Here is a 14,114-nt window from a genome sequence, read left to right as displayed (position 1 = left end):
AACAATTCCAAATTGTAAAAATCATTTTTCTAATATAGCATATAAAGATTTTTTTATAGAAAATTAAATGAGATAAGTTTTGTTTGATTTCATTTTGCCATAAACTATTTAAGTACAAGATTCTGAGAAACCCCCTAAGGTCTGGAAGACATTTAAACAAAGAAGAAAAAATAGAGACTCTAAGATGAAGATGTGAAGAACATCCTGTGTCATCTATGCTGCATTTAAGAAATCGGATTTCTTTGCTATAAAACCATATTGATAGTATACTAAAATATTATGCCTACTTATAAAATTCATTACTCGGCTGCAAGTTGCTTCTCAAAGACTTTAGATTCTTTGAATTAATTTAGTCATTATATAAGTTTGAAAGGAAACATTTCTGCTTATATATAAATTATAAATATTATTCATTAACCATAAGGGTTAGAGGTGTACATATCAATTAGGCTACTGATTTTAGTATTGTTATTGGCACTTCGTCTATACCTGCTGAAATTTATTTGGCAACTCTATGTTTAGTCTAAAAATTTTATTTCAGTCTATGGGTTTTAAAAATATATATGGATTAGCAAAATTGTCTTAAATTTATCTCTGTTGCTAACCTTTTGGATAAAAATCTTTAGACATAAGACAATTATGGGATCATTAACCATTATTTTGATAATTTAAGTAAAGGTACATTTAAAGAGTATTTTGATAAATCTTTTGTAGCGTTTTTCTTGTTCGTCAAGTGTGAATTAAAGCAATCGAAAATAGTCTAATTAATTTATTTAAACACCTCACTACGAAAATACGAACACTCACAAATACTACAATTATTTATTGTTACTGTATTTATTTAAATCTCGCGTCAATATCCCAAACGTTTCTTCACTTAATTGACAACTGACTACTATCGGCGATGCAGCTTGTTATATACTCGGCAGAACGCTGTTCCGGAAGATTCCCGCTTAACCTGCGAGATGTCGTGCGGTGTACCACTTGTGTCATACTAGAATATCGAGAGCATCAGCTGGTTTCTCGGTGTTTAAAATATCGTTACATTATCATTTTACCATTGAACTTTCCGTGCTAGCTTTCTCTCTTTGAAACTATGTTTATTCAGGTTATAAGGTTACATAACATAGTATATGTATTTTTCCTTTAAAACCGGAGAGACTAGAGTTCGTTAACTCTGTATGTGCTTTTTCCTTCTTTTTTTCTGGTTAATCTGCTTTAAAAAATCAAAAAGCAGAAACACGTGTTGGCACCTACCACCTTTACTTCTTCCGCTGCCTTACGGAGTATCTTGAAAAATCTCATTCTATTACTCACTTTGTTAGCTTTCTTTCTATGAAAATTTAATTTATTATTTGTCAAAATTATCAGCGATATAAAATTTATATTAATTTCATTGTGGACGAAAAAGTTAGAGATTATTAAAAGTTTATATTATATACATTTCTTGGAGCAATGTTTTCAAAAAAAATATTTACAAATAAGAAATAGCAATATTATTTAAATTGCCCTCCTCTCAAAAATTTGTTCGTCAGTTTTGTTAGCGTAGTTGTTATGGATCGATTTGCATGTAAAAGCTCCCGCATTCAAATCCGCTCAAGGTGTCATATACATATTTGTTCTGTTTTATCTTCATGGGTCATAAAGGAAATATCGTTTGATATGCAGCTTGCATTTTGTTGGGGGATGAGGGGTGGAGGTAAAAGGAAATGCGAACATTTTTATAGAAATGCATAAATATCAGCCAATCCCTTACTTAATATTTACTAACGCAAACCGTCAGTTCATTTACTTAATTTATGCACTTTCCAGAGAGTTTACCTTTTCAATCTAGGGCAATTTTAATCATTTTTTTAACACTGAACTTTTAAACAATTTCGAACGATTTTTAACTAAAGAGCTTGCCGCCCTCATAGAGAAATATTTATCTATCCCAAATACCTACTTATGAAGGGGAAAAGGGTTTAAGCTCTGGGGCATTTAGAAATTTTCTCTTGGACAAGGAAAAGTCCTTGGTTAGTGGTTTTTGTGCTTAGTAACTAATGTCTTAATTTTCCTTTGAAGTTGGCTATTGTCGCTTTGGCTTCATGTAATAATTCCAATTCAATGGATATAGCTCTAAGCAAACATATATGTTAAAAGCCATAGATAGGTTTTTGCAATTAAGTCCAGTTTTTAAAAGTTGATTTAGCCTTTTATTAAATTCGGATGTTATTACTTTTTTCGTTATCTGTTGCTCCATTCTTTATTTGCTTACTTTTTGCCGCTTACCTATGTTCTACATATTGCTGACACGTATTTATACCAAAATGCATCCATATATCCTTTCAGCTCTATAGAGTTTTCCCAGCGGTGTTCCATAAATTCGCTACCCTTTTTATGATAAGAACTATCTTCTTCCTTAAAATAGTCATTAGCTGCTGACATTACTTCTTCAACGTTAGAAAGTCAGCCATTTTTTTAAGTTTGAAAACATAGAATAATTTGAGTGAGCTAAATCCAGAGAATAGCAATGTAAACTTTAGTTCATTAATTTTGGCATTGCAATAACTGATTTATGAGTTGATGCATTGTCTTGATAAAACAACATTTTCTTCTTACCCAAATATGGTCGTTCTTGCTTGATTTCTTCGCTCAAATATCCCAATAAGTTAACATAATACTTGTCGTTGATAGTTTTACTTTTTTCAAGATAGTCCATAAAAATTATCTAAAAAAACCGACGTCATGACCTGGCCTGCAGATGAAACGGTCTTCACCTTCTTTAGAGCCGACTCTTCCTTTTGAATTGTTCGTTGTTTTAATTGTTCTTTCATCTCAGGTGTTTTTGCTCGAGGGTGAGCAAACGGGGTACTCATCTTGCACGCAGTCTTCTCATTTCCAAATTTTTAGATAATATGCGATATATTGTATTTTTTGAAATGCCTACTATAGTTGCAGCCAAAGATCATCCAGTATCGCTTTATGGACCACTGCGATGCTCCATTTTGCTACCCAATATTTTACGATTGTAAATGAAGGAGCACACTGACCCAGAGTAGAATCCAGCTTAGCTTTTATATTGGTTGACCTAAAGCCTTTCAAATAAAAGTTTTGTACCACATAACAATGACCAATTTTGTCCATTTTAACAATTTCATTGAAAGCGTTCACTATCGATGGCTGCCTAACCAATGTCTTCAAGCTTGAAACACATGTTTTCTAATACAGTGATATTTTTTCAAAAACTAGCGCTTTCTCGGTCAGACTGGAACTATCCTAAATTTTTTCTGTGGCGTACAATAAAAAAAAAATTAATTATTGTTTTTAGGTCACACATTGACATGTTTTACTCATAGTCCTATGGTGTGATGTTCAAATTACGAGACAGTTTTACCACTTAACCAAAACTAAACTAAAACCACTTACAAATCTCCTTATATACTAATGATGTAACTAATAGAGCGGAAAAAGCAATGAAGCACGGTCAAAGAAATCTTAAATACTAACTAAACTATATAATTGACTATAAGGGATTAGACCTTTATCTAATTTTAACAATTAAACATCTAATTTTTTATTGTTATTAACTGGTTTAAGTAATTTTAAGTTGTCTATCCCTACAGTGACCAGTATTTAAAATATGTTTAGCCACACTTGACTTTCCAGCTCTTCCATATTTCACATTCAAATCTGACATTAATTGATCTTCTGGTTTACCCTATGTACTTTTTATAACAATTGTTGCAATTAATCTCATAAATCCCTTTTCATTGGTCTATTTATTTATTTATTTATATTACGGGAAAACCTCATTAACTGTAAATTTTACAAAGCAATAATATTTACATAAACAACTATCATAATCTAAACCTACTTAAAAAATTAATACCAAAGTAAAAAACACCTGTACTACATATACTAGAAACAACCTTAATAATTTATATGCAAGAATGTAAATACAAAATTTTATGCACAATTATGAAGTAAGTGACCTCTTTAGATGCATTAAGGAACTTATGTTAAACAAATCAATATTCGAATTGTTTAACAAATTCATATACCTATCCATAGGATTATTAATTCCATAAGATGTTCTGTGGAATGGAATGTTAAAGGTTACATTATAGCGCAACCCGTGATGAGGAACATTAAATCGTATGCGACCCAACAGATCAGGGCAATCAATAAGCCTATTAACGATCTTATATATAAAACTAGCACCAGAAATATTACGGCGTTGCAACAGTGTCGGAATAGATAATTGACTTTCAATATAAGAATAGTCATGGTTCTCAATAACAGTTAAAGTTCTATGAGCACAATATCTCAGGAATTTATGTTGAACTCTTTCTAAAGCATCGATATGAATCTGGTGGTATGGAGACCAAACTACAGAGCAGTACTCCAATATAGTTCTTACTAGGGAGCAATAAATCCTTCTTGTTGAAGAGACTGAGAAATATGAACAGTTTCTCATAACAAACCATAGCAATTTTGATGCTTTCACAGAAATTGAATTAATATGATCAATAAATGTGAGTTTCTCATCAAAAATAACTCCCAAATCCCTAATAGATGCAACATAATTCAGTGGGTCATTATTAATGAAGTAATTGGATTGAAACCGGTTGATCCTGCGAGTGAAACTAATAACACAACATTTCTTAACATTTAAATGAAGATTGTTTTTTTCACACCAATTATTTAAGCGATCCATATCTGCTTGTAGTAATTCTTGATCCACAATACTACCAACCACCCTCCAAAATTTCAAGTCATCTGCAAACATCAAACACTGACTATACAGGAAACAGTTAACTATATTATTAATAAATAAATTAAATAATAAGGGTGAAGTATGCCCTCCCTGAGGGAGACCTGATGTTACGCTGATAGGATCAGAAAGATGTCCACCTACCCTGACCCTTTGAATACGGCCAGTTAAAGAATTTTTAATCCAACTCACAAAATCAACATGACACCCTACGGAGATCAGTTTTGACAGAAGAATTTGATGATCAATACGATCAAACGCCTTACTATAATCGGTGTATATAGAATCAATTTGTTTATGATCCTCTAATTTACTCATAAGATCAGATTGGTAACAGATCAAGTTAGTGGCAGTAGACTTATTCTTGCAAAACCCATGCTGTGAATCTGATATTAAGCCTTTGCATAACCAAGAAGGTTGATTAGCTATAAGGCTATCAAAAAGTTTAGATATTGAAGATTGAATGCAAATACTTCTATAATTATCTATGACATCCCGACGGCCAGCTTTAAACAATGGCACAATAAAACTTTCCCTCCAGGCAATTGGAAATGTGGATGTTTGTAAGGAAGCATTAAATAACAAAGATAAAGGAATGGCAAGAGTACATACACATCTCCTCAAGAAAAAATTCGGAATCCCATCTGGGCCTGCAGTAATCTTGTTAGGGAGTGAGCTAATACCTTCAAATATATCATATGTTAAGATCTTAGTAATGTTTAAATTTAAACCATTAGCGGGACCATTTTGCAGCTGATTATTATCAATACCAGGAGAATAAACAGTTTGGAAAAATTCTTTAAACATGTTTGCAATATCCAAACCACTGGACGCTTGCTTGTCACCATAAAAGAGGGTATTGGGAAGGGTATAATTGGACCTCTTATCATTGATATATTTCCAAAATGATTTAGGGTCATTCTGTAAGCCGGAATCTATCCCTTCAATATATTGTCGGAAGCACAAATCAGACATACGTTTGCATTCAGACCTAAGGCGAGAAAATTTTATATAGTTTGTCTGTATTATCTCTCATATATAATGAATGAGCACTCCTTTTGTTCCTAGTTAACTTTCTAAGTTCAGGGGAGAACCACTTAGGAAATGAGGAAGTTCTATATTTCTTTAAAGGAATAAAATATGCAATCCCCATAGAGAGATATCCATAAAAAACGCTGATTGATAAGTTAAGATCACTATGAGATAAACACTCGTTGCAATTAATTGAGGATAGAAAGATATTAAGCACATTGTAGTAACCGTTTCGGAAATCATAAAAAAATTCTTCATAAGCTAGATTTGAAAAAATTGAGTTATTTGCTGTTGAAATATCCAAATGACACTCATATCCAATATGATGAAAATTAGCTTCAAAAAGAGGGTCAGAAGCTTTAAGAACATTTAAATCCTTAACATTAGAAAAAACCAGATCTAAAAATACATTTCTATCATTAGGAATCAAGTTACATTGATAAAATTTTAAATAACCAAATCTTTGTGCAACATCTAAAGCTGGGTCGCCTCTTGGGCATTGAACCAGGAGACCATGCTCGTCATTGCCACATGCAGCCCTTGGTAGGTTGTAATCTCCAAACAGATATACATTTAGGTTGGCATATTGAGTAGTAACACACTTCATGGTTTGACAATGCCAGATATAAGTATCCCGAGGTGATTGTGGAGGTATATAAACACCACCAATAATGAACTTAGTCCCATTACACTGGCATAGAATCAGAATTTGCTCAATTTATCTATTGGGTTTTTTTCATTTTTTCATTTGCTCATTTTATCTATTGGGTTTCCTAAAAGATTTCGTAACTTGGCCGAACTTTGATGACAGACCATTTTTAGAGCTAAGTCTTTGAAAACCCTATCAAAGCCTCTCGTCAAGAGAGGATCGCATGGCAATGCAACAAAAGTTCACATATTTTTATCTTTTTGAACTGAGTAGAGTTATTAAGATTAACTTTAAACCTATGTCTTCTAATCAGCTTATTAATAATCTTATCGTCATAACCATTGACCCTAGCAATTATTTTAATTGTTGCTTTTTCTTTATTAAATCTGCTATTACTTAGATGAAATGAGACCAAACGATGTACCATGCTAGCCATTTTATGTTGAAAACAATGGTTAGAGCCACTATATATCTAAAAGTATTTGTTTCTTTCCTATAAATATCAAATTCTAACTTATTATTTTTGATGACAAGAGTATCTAAGAATGTAAGTTGGTTATTTGTTTCTTGTTCGAAGGTAAATTTAATAGATGGAAAACCGTTATTGAGTTGTTCTACAAAATTATCAATATTGCATTTGCTTTTGTCGAACACGGCAAACACATCATCAACATATCTTAACCAAACTCGTGGAAAGTATTGGAATGGATTTTTTGCATTTAACTCAAAACGGTTCTTAAATAGCTCTGCTGAGAAGGGAGAGAGAGGTCAGCCATGGCTGTACTTTCTAGTTGAGAGTATGAGTTGTTAAACGGAAAAATATTTTGTGACATTATTTCTTGGATATTATCGAAACCATTACTTTCCAGAAGTTCAATAAGATATTCCAAAGCTTCTGGTATAGGAATTACAAATATGTAGAACGTATAAAGCTAAAAAATTATGTTTTTATTGCTTCTATGTTATTAAAACCCCGACAGTTGCGTACTATAAAGCCCAGTGCCCTACCAGAGACAGACTCCATCTGATCCACAAAGGTTAATTTAGGGTCAAAGAGTACACCCAAATCCGAAATGGATTCACACCGATTTAGATTTGTTCATAAACTATATTTAAATTCAATTGGATTGTTTTTTCGTGAAAAAGTAAGCACTTCACATTTTAAGACATTAAGATTTAATTTGTTTTTAGTGCACCACAAACCAATACAATTCAAGTCGCTCTGCAAGGAATATTAATCATTTATGTTTACGATAGTGGAAAATATCTTGAGGTCATCGGCAAATAGGAGTTTCTTATTGATAGTGATTAAATCATTTATAAATACCAGAAAGAATAACGGTCTCAAGTTAGATTTAGCAAATAAACCGATTTAATAATTTTTTCAAGCGAAATAAGTCGTTTTATTCATACGTCTCCACTTAAATTTAAAGTGGCATTATAACCTGGCAAACACCAACCAGCCAGTGGCTCTAACGCGACGTATTTGATCCTTATTTGTTTTCCAGATAATACATCAAATTGTAAGCGCGTCCCTGACAGCATTCTGCGACTCTATTGTCCTTTAAATATCAAATGTCAAACGTGTTGTATAGTAGGCTCTCGAAGGGGAGTGGGTGAGGTGCGAGGATGTGAGGGTGACGCTAATATCGATATATCTGCATATACGTAGAGGAATAATATAAAATAGAGGGTTGCTGGCTGATGAGTTGGGACTAATAGATGCGGTAAAAAAAAGTTTATGCGTTTATGTGGATGTTGTGCATATTAAAAATTAACTTAGTATGCATTTTTTACTATAAAAAATCAATTTTCTAATTCATCTCTTTTTTTGCTGATAGCAATAAAGATGACGGTCTAAACTAGTCCTTGCAGGCATAGATTAATGAAAGTGGCAATTATTATTCATAGTCCTCCTGCTGACGTTAATTTTAATAGTAGCTTAGTTACTATATCCATCTCTATCATATGCCAACAGGGAAACGATTATTTCTTTTACTAGCTGATCTATTTACTAAGATCTGGCCCTTTCCTACTGAAAGCAGCTTGGACCGACGCCCTTGGTACCAAATGCCTATTCACCAAGTCTGTAAAAGTAATGCAATTAATCCTCAGACTAATACTATGCTTCACGTTGCTTTGGAACGGGCTTAGCGTCACTTCTTTACTATGAACCTGGTAGAATTTTAAAATCTTATATGCCTCTAACATTTAGCTTCTCTTTTTCTATTTACAAGAAATCTTAGGTAAAGGTTCACTGAATAGTGGTTGGTACTGCCTGTCAGACAAAGATGGAAGCCAGAGCGTTGGCAAACATCGATAAAAAAAGAAGAGGCTAGTAATGGCAGAGTACATCGGAAAGTCGGTATGGAGCATCGAGGGAATGGGGGAATAAAACTGGTTGACCTAAAATAACCTTGAAAAACAGTTTCAGGGTCAAAGTCGACACATTCTTTGATCCCCGGCAGTTTTTAACTAATTAACCCAAAATTCTGAGTTATCACCAATGTTGTCTCTTTTAAAAGGAAGAAATAATATTTATTATCTTGTTATGTAAAAATATCAAAAATTCGTTTCGTCTTGACCGCACTACATGCCTTACGCGAATTACTTGCCCAGGTTGGTAAATAAAAATCAATTAATTTCTTATATTATCAATAGTTAAACTAGATCGAAATATCTTGTTTTTTACCAAATTAGATTGTGCTGCATGTCTTACAATAGCCGTGATCGTCTAGTGGTTAGGACCCTACGTTGTGGCCGTAGTAACCCAGGTTCGAATCCTGGTCACGGCAATGAGAGAGACAATTTTTTTGATGTTTTTTATCACTACATAGTAGAACAAGTATAAAATCTTATGGGCATTTTAAATTAAAACAATGAGATAAAATGGAAAAAGTTCAGGTTTGTCGAGATACTCCATGAGTCAGGAGGTAGACAAAATAAAGGTGGCACTCATTGAAACGGGGTCCTACTTATTGGGTTCTTCAGGGCAAGACAACCAGGAAACAAAAGAAAAAAATACATTACGGATCATGAACAAGAACTAGTAGGAAATTTTTTTAAGCAGCTCTAGTACCTCCGCTTTTCGAAGAAAGTTACAGCATTACTAAGGTGTGTGATATAATTTTAACCTGAGTCAATATAGTTGAAAAAAAAGGAAGCTAAATATTAAAGGGGGAGTGTGCAGATATCAGAGTAAGTCTGAGATTATAAAACCCTATTTTTCATTGCTTAAAGTCTTCACATGCCGGAGAGAAATGTCCGAGTAGAGGTAGATGATTGGGAGACTGTAAGTTTTATACAATCGGATCCTGTTTTTTACGGATACCTAGTCTTTAGGTGCGCGTAGAGCGAATAAAGTGTGAACCATCTCTATCATATGCCAACAGGGAAACGATCCTTCCTCTTACTAGCGTGGATCCTGAAAGCAGCTTCTTATAGCTCTCTCAATCATATATCAAAAGATCTGGTCCTTTCCTACTGAAAGCATCTTGGACCGACACCCTTGGTACCAAATGTTTATTCACCAAAACTGCAACCCCAGCAAGCATTTCTTCTTCCTATACAAGTACCACAATCCTCAGGCTAATACTATACTTCACGTTGCTTTGGAACTGGCTTAGTGATATTTCTTTACTTTGAACCTGGCTAGAATTTTAAAATCTTATATGCCTCTTACATTTAGCATCTCGTTTTCCATTTTAAAAAAATCTTAGGTAAAGCCAAATACAATATATGAGGACTACTGGACAGTCTAAAATAACCTTCAAAAACCGTTTCAGTGTCAAAGTCGACGCATTCTTTGATCCCCGACATTTTTTAATTAATTAACCCAAAATTCTGAGTTATCACCAATGTTGTCCCTTTTAAAAGAAAGAAATAATGGTTATTGTCTTGTTATGTAAAAATATCAAAAATTCGATTCGCCTTGACCGCACTACACGCTTTACGCGAATTACACGCCCAAGTCGGTAAATAAACGTCAGTTAATTTTTTGTACTATTGATAAGTTAAACTAGATCAAAATATCTTGTTTTTTTACCAAATTAGATTGTGCTGCATGTCTTACAATAGCCGTGATCGTCTAGTGGTTAGGACCCTACGTTGTGGCCGTAGTAACCCAGGTTCGAATCCTGGTCACGGCAATGAGAGAGACAATTTTTTTGATGTTTATTTTATCACTACCTAGTAGAATAAGTATAAAATCTTATGCGTATTTTAAATTAAAACAATGAGACAAAGTGGAAAAAGTTCAGGTTTGTCCAGATACTCCATGCGTCAGGAGGTAGACAAAATAAAGGTGGCACTCATTGAAACGGGGTCCTACTTATTGGGTTCTTCAGGGCAAGACAACCAGGAAACAAAAGAAAAAAATACATTACGGATCATAAACAAGAGCTAGTAGGAAATTTTTTTAAACAACTCTAGTACCTCCGCTTTTCGAAGAAAGTTACAGCATTACTAAGGTGTGTGATATAAGTTTAACCCGAGTCAATATAGTTGAAAAAAAAGGAAGCTAAATATTAAAGGGGGAGTGTGCAGGTATCAGAGAAAGTCTAAGATTATAAAACCCTATTTTTCATTGCTTAAAGTCTTCACATGCCGGAGAGAAATGTCCGAGTAGAGGTAGATGATTATGGGAGATTGTAAGTTTCATACATTCGGATCCTGTTTTTTACGGATACCTGGACTTAAGGTGCGCGTAGAGCGAATAAAGTGTGATCCATCTCTATCATATGCCAACAGGGAAACGATCCTTTCTCTTACTAGCGTGGATCCTGAAAGCAGCTTCTTATAGCTCTCTCTATCGTGTATCAAAAGATCTGGCCCTTTCCTACTGAAAGCATCTTGGACCGACACCCTTGGTACCAAATGTTTATTCACCAAAACTGGAACCCCAGCTAGCATTCCTTCTTCCTATACAAGTACCACAATCCTCAGGCTAATACTATAGGTACTTCACGTTGCTTTGGAACTGGCTTAGTTATATTTCTTTACTTTGAACCTGGCTAGGATTTTAAAATCTTATATGCCTCTTATATTTAGCATCTCTTTTTCCATTTAAAAGAAATCTTAGGTAAAGCCGAATACAATATATAAAGACTACTGGACAGTCTAAAATAACCTTGAAAAAGAGTTTCAGGGTCAACGTCGACGCATTCTTTGATCCCCGACAGTTTTTAACTAATTACCAAATTTCTGAGTTATCACCAATGTTGTCTCTTTTAAAAGAAAGAAATAATGGTTATTGTCTTGTTATGTAAAAATATCAAAAATTCGATTCGCCTTGAATGCACTACACGCCTTACGCGAATTACACGCCCAGGTCGGTAAATAAACGTCAATTAATTTTTTGTATTATTGATAGTTAAAGTAGATCGAAATATCTTGTTTTTTTGCCAAATTAGATTGTACTGCATGTCTTACAATAGCCGTGATCGTCTAGTGGTTAGGACCCTACGTTGTGGCCGTAGTAACCCAGGTTCGAATCCTGGTCACGGCAATGAGAGAGACAATTCTTTTATTTTTAATTTTTCACTATATAGAGTAACGCTTATAAAACATTGTGGCCATTTAAAATTAAAACAATGAGAAAAAATGGTAAAAGTTCATATTTGTGGCGATACTTCGTAAGCAAGGAAGTAGACAATATGAAGGTAAAACTCATTGAAACTTGGTTCGACTTATTGGGTTCTTCAGGGCAAGGAACCAGTAAACAAAAAAAAATACATTAGGGATTAAGAATAAGAGCTAATAACCGATTTGTTTAAACAGCTCTAGTACCTCCGGTTTTAGAAGAAAATAATAGCCTTACTAAGAAAGCATGACACAACTTTACGTCTTTTTTTTAATTAAGATTTTTTCTGTTGATTAAAATGGTGAAAACAGAAAAAAAATTGAACATCGCGTTTTCGAGAAAATGTGAAAAATGTACTTTTGTTAAATGGCATCCCCTGTATGTTTTTACATAAATCAAAAGATAATAATTTTCTTAATAAAACAGTTTATTTACACTAATAGCCTAAACCTAAAAATAACAAAGTTATAGCGATATTAATAATTTTGTCAAATTTAGGCAAGTTGGCCTTGAACTTTTTGAGAGCAAAACAAATAAATCATTCTTTTAATAATAAAATGACAGTAGCTGTAGAGATTTTATTAAATAAAGAAATACTGACAGTTACATGTTAGCAAAGTTTGTGATTTTTGTAAAATCTAAATTAGTAAAATGCCTTTTACGCATATTGAAAAATGTGATATGTTAGAATGTTACCTTGTATGTCGAAAAAATAGTGACAGAGCGCTAGAAGAGTACCGCCAAAGATTCCAGACTCGTAACTTGCCAAACCGTAGATACTTTTTAATTCTCTACAGAAAATTTAGAAGTAACGAAAACGTGTTTAAAAGAACTAGAAGAAGGAACCAATTTATAGTAAGCGAGGATGTTGAAATTTCTATTTTGGCATATTTTGAAGCTCATATGGAAAACTCAACTAGAGATTTAGCAAGAGCTTACGGTGTGAGCTTAGTAACAATTTGGCGGGTCTTAAAGAAACACAAATTTGTGCCATATAAGTATCGACCAGTACAAACATTGTTGCCTGGCGATAACGAAAGAAGACTTGCTTTTTGCAACTGGTTACGGAATGCATATGAAGCTAATGATAATACTTTAAACCGTATAATTTGGTGCGACGAAGCTAATTTTTCAAACAAAGGTATGTTTAACCGTAAAAATGTACACTATTGGTCCCAAGAAAATCTTTTCCTTACTGATCCCAGAAATCCTCAAAATCAATTTAGTATAAACGTTTGGTGCGGCTTAATAGGAAGCCAAGTAATATGACCTGTGTTTTATGATGGCACTTTGACTGGAAGGAGATATGTTCATCTCATATTATCTGGAGCGCTGGAAGATTATTTGGATAATGTTAACTTGGAGGGACGGCAACAAATCTATTTTCAACAGGATGGAGAACCTCCCCATCAACTAAATGATGTAAGAATATTACTTAATAGACTGTTTGACGATAAATGGATTGCGACACGTGGCCCGATTCGTTGGCCACCTAGGTCACCAGATCTAACCCCTCTAGATTTTTATTTTTGGGGTTACATAAAAAATGTATAAAAAAAATACAGAACCGTTGATGAACTTCAAACACATATTAGGCAAATAATTGGATCAATAGATAGAAGATCAATCTTAAAAGCTACAAGACGTATGCTTAAGTGTGCTCAGAAATGATTAGAACATTTATTGTAAATTAGTAGTTTTACTTGATGTTATTTATTTCAAAGCCAACTTGCCTAAATTTGACAAAATTATTAATATCGCTATAACTTTGTTATTTTTAGGTTTAGGCTATTAGTGTAAATAAACTTTTTTATTAAGAAAATTATTATCTTTTGATTTATGTAAAAATATACAGGGGATTCCATTTAACAAAAGTACATTTTTCACATTTTCTCGAAAACGTGATGTTCAATTTTTTTTCTGTTTTCACCATTTTAATCAACAGAAAAAATCCTACTAGTTTGCTAATTTAACCGACCCTGTATCTTAAATATTAACAAAGATACCAATAGTGCCGACTTAATCGGAGGCACCCTGTATAACTAAAAAAATTGAAGTAAAAAGATTATATAACATAATTTTTCTGCTATATAGCA

The 14,114-nt window shown here is 33.4% G+C and overlaps 1 protein-coding gene and 3 non-coding genes across 4 annotated transcripts in view; 3 read left to right on the top strand and 1 right to left on the bottom strand.

Moving 5' to 3' along the window:
- The window catches only part of LOC126739010 (protein kinase C, brain isozyme), a 103,536-nt gene that overhangs the window by 45,906 nt on the left and 43,516 nt on the right, over positions 1–14,114 (bottom strand). The window lies entirely within an intron of this gene.
- Trnah-gug (transfer RNA histidin (anticodon GUG)) lies at positions 9,161–9,232 on the top strand. Its single transcript has one exon. It is a non-coding gene; the product is annotated as a tRNA-His (tRNA).
- On the top strand, positions 10,514–10,585 carry Trnah-gug (transfer RNA histidin (anticodon GUG)). The gene has a single exon. It is a non-coding gene; the product is annotated as a tRNA-His (tRNA).
- On the top strand, positions 11,872–11,943 carry Trnah-gug (transfer RNA histidin (anticodon GUG)). The gene has a single exon. It is a non-coding gene; the product is annotated as a tRNA-His (tRNA).

The sequence above is a fragment of the Anthonomus grandis genome, chromosome 7 (genome assembly GCF_022605725.1).
Source record: "Anthonomus grandis grandis chromosome 7, icAntGran1.3, whole genome shotgun sequence".
NCBI lineage: Eukaryota > Metazoa > Arthropoda > Insecta > Coleoptera > Curculionidae > Anthonomus > Anthonomus grandis.
Note: the sequence above shows the minus strand (reverse complement) of the source record. Positions and strands in the feature narration are given on the sequence as shown.